Genomic DNA, 4,093 nt, shown 5'->3' with positions numbered 1-4,093 from the left:
TGAACAGCTGTTTAATCAATGTTACCAACATTAAGAAAGTGGTATATAATTATTATATTAAAATGTAACTTTCATATCGGTATTTATTTGGTAAAATGCACTACATCTAAACTTTTTAGTAAGTGGTATAAATAATAAAAAGTTATGCTACGTCATTAAAATGTTTGTATAAATAATTAAAACATTAAATAAATTATTGTAAAGTGAGTGAGATGGGTTAGGCATTTACGTTTTCTCTATTTCTATTTCGGTAACCTTTATGATTCATTCACGTGCTGTATTATCATATACCTATGGTTAGGTCACGTAATAGGTAGTTCGAAATGGATAACATAAATCTTAGTGTACACAATTAGAGGTATTAGAATGAATTCTATAACCACTTCTGGGTACTGATTTAACACTAAATTATTACTTAAGAACATGGAACATATAGCACTAATTTTGTAAAACAAAAACTTTTTTTAGGTCAGATATCTCAGAAAATAGTTTTTTAAAAAAATATTTTGTATCAAAATAAAACATTTTTGTATAATCACTGAAAATTAATGTCGTGCCATTCAGTTTAGTGATAAAATATTTTCAGATATCCTTCACAACAAAAAATATTTTAAAGTTGTTACAATAGAACAATGAAATTACAATCTGGCTTTATACAGTGGTAAATGTAGAATTTCTTAGGAAGATTTAGATAGGTGTGGATCCGCCTCAATACCAATATCATAACTCACACATGTTAGGTCATTAAAATACTTATTCTACATGAGAAGTTGGTGAAATAAAATTGATTTTAGCTAAAACATAATGTTTCTGTTGAAGTTGAGACAGTTTATAAAATACATTGTTTCAGAACAGAAAGGGCACATTGTTTTTGTTGCTTAGATAGAACATATCTGACTCACTATATACCGCAGTGACACACAAAGCATCTTCAATGTATGCAGCACCAATCACAGTTCTCTTCACTTAGATTAATGACATTTACTATAAACATCTCTGATGAACAAAGTGAAGGTGTCAGTTATAAGCCTGTGAAAGAGCTTTACTTCGGTTGGTTTGGCATGATAATGTTCAACAACAGACTTGGTTCAATGAGAAAGCTCTTCACTGTTTACTTTTTCTAGTAATCCTAACAGGATTACTTTTTATTTATGAGAGTAGTTATGCTCTTTATGGAAGTGGAGACATGACCAATGTAATTTCTTCAACCAGTACAGTAATGGTGTCAAACATTGTAATTTATTCTGTATTTGTTTATATTCTATGAAGCTAATTATGATGCTGGGGCTAAATAATTTGTGAATAAGACAACATCCATAGGTTACACTAAATTCCTAAGCATAATTTTATTTAAAATATCTATCATGTGTATTACTGTTGCCAACCACAAATGGATAAATATTTTTCCAAAAAATATTGTTACTTATGTAAACAAAAGAGATTCTATCTCAGCATAAAAATGGAGACCATTTCATAATTTAAGGTAAATGTCAAAAGGCCACCCATTGAATTTTAATTTAGCAAAAATCATTCTATATATATACACTACCAATGATAGATTTTATTTTGTTAACTTATTAAAGAATGAACTAGTTTTTAGTGATATACAATTTTTTTTGTCTATTAGATCAAAAACGGTAACTTTTCTTTATTTTTCATATGTTCCATGATGTGATAAAATCACATCATGGAATGTGATTATATCATCTTACTTAATACGATTATTCTATATTCTCTCTAATCAATAATTGTCCTTTTTTTGTTTAAGCTCTGGGACCACCGTTAGGTATTGCTTCAGAGGATGAGATGAATGATTTATTGCATGTGTGAGAATGCCATGCCTGACCGGGATTCGAACCCAGGACCTCTGGATGAAAGGTCCAAGATGCTACCATTCACACCATGGAGGCTGGCTATCAATAACTGTCCTAGATCACATTAAAATACCATCTGATAGCTTAATACAAATTTATTAAATAATGATTTGCAAAACCCAGGTTAAAAATGAATTGAAGTTTAAGACAGATGTGATTTGTATTTCAAACTACAGTTTGAATTTCCAGTTTAATTTTACAGAAAGTTTTGGCAACCTATAATTTCATTAAAATATTTACTTATATGAAAATTACAATTGTAATCTACTTTTTATTACGACACCACCTCTCATTTCAGTTTTTTCATTAGTATGTTTGTAATTAAATCATTTACCTTTCATTTTCAGTTATACTTCAATAATTAATATTACTTTTTTAATATTTTGATTGATATGGTGTTTAATTTTATGTTCTTTTTAAATCTGTCCTCTTGTTTATATTTGTTGTACACCATAAAAAAATTGTCTTCAGGAAACTTTTTTCATAGTTCAATGCAGTTCAGCATTTTGTTATTCAGGTACTAATAATGCCTGAAATAAAATCTTAATTGCTAATCTCTGGTAGGCAAAGTTTCCTTTATTTGCAGGTGACTATGAACAAATAGGTGATAGTCAGTTAAATAGCTCCCTATACTCAGTTGAGTAACATTCAGAATAATGATGGGCCATGAACCAAACTTTTTTATTGAGAATTTTTCAAATCCCTAAAGACTAACATGTGCATGCTTGTTTGGGGATCTATATTATTGTAATTTTGGTTCACTTTGACATGTTTAAACTTTGCCTGTTCTATTTAAAAACTTTTATAAATTAGCATCTTTTGCTCAATACTTTCTGTGATGGTAATAATTAAGTCAGCAGTGGCTGATATAGCACCTTCATAAGCAAAGTACTTCAAAGAACAGTCTCCAAATTTCTTTCAACATGTTTTTTATTGCATGAAAGTAATCGGTTCATCTGTCTTGATTGCACACCCACTTTACTGTGAAATGCTCACTTGTTACATTATCAAATAATTCCTTTCAATAAATTAAGCACCATCTCATGTCTGTACCTGAACATATGTTTGTCAGGAAGGATGGTGCTTGTGCTCTGAATAAACTTAATAACTGCTTCTTCAGTTTCAGGATGGTCTCCCAGGTTTTCATTTAGAAAGAATATACAGAAAAACATATTATGATATTTAACAATTTTAGATGTTACAGGAGAACATTATTTAGTAAAAAGATCAGGAAGTCATGTATAATAAATCTAACCTCATAAAAGGTAAAATAATAAATTATTGAAATAATAAAAAACAATGATACACAGCAGTTTTAATATGACAGAAATAACAACGAAATTAATCATATTAATTCATGAGCATGATGGATGGCGTCATAATTTACAAGTACCTAAACATAGATTATATGCTAATTTTGAAAGAGTTTTCACATCTATCTCTCATCTGAAAAATACTGTTAGATGCCAACATATAAATTCAATTTTTAATTCCAAAATGAATCAAATAAAACAGAATTTTTATCTCAAAATTTAAGGATCATTTTGATATTTATCCATTTATCAAAAGAAGTAATGAAAATATTTTTCTACCATTAAAACCACAAATGCAAGATACATTATTATTAAAGATTTTCATTTGTAAATTTTACAAATATGTTAAACTAACTGACCCAGCAATGTTTTGCCATTGCTAGATTTGAGTATATGTACAGATTAAATGAACACAAATGAAAGTTTGATAAAACATTAAAAAACTGAACATTACTGAACTTCACAAAATTTAACCTTTCCCTATTTCCATTTTTCACAAAAATATTTCTTTTCACGTAATTAATATATGAGCCAAATCGGACCATAAATGCAATTTTTCCAAATATCTCAACCCCAGTGCCATCTAGCAGGTCCATTTTTTTGCAAAGGTATTTCTTTCCATGTAAGTAACATATATTCTGAATACACAGAGCCCAATCGCATCATAAATACAATTGTTTGAAATATCTCAACCCCAGTGGATCCATTTTTTGCAAAAGCATTTCTTTACACATAACTAATATATATTCTGAATATGAGCCAAATTGGACCATAAATACAATTTTTCAAAATATCTCGACCCCAGTGGGTCCAAACTAATTCAAAAATCTTCGCGGGTGTGCACACACTCATGAAAGTATCATTGCAATCAGATGAATAGTATAGGAACGCATGTGGGACAAACAG

This window comes from Lycorma delicatula, chromosome 4 (genome assembly GCF_047948215.1).
Source record: "Lycorma delicatula isolate Av1 chromosome 4, ASM4794821v1, whole genome shotgun sequence".
In the NCBI taxonomy this organism is placed as follows: domain Eukaryota; kingdom Metazoa; phylum Arthropoda; class Insecta; order Hemiptera; family Fulgoridae; genus Lycorma; species Lycorma delicatula.
The sequence above is the reverse complement of the archived record's forward strand: the minus strand, read 5'-3'. Positions refer to the sequence as shown.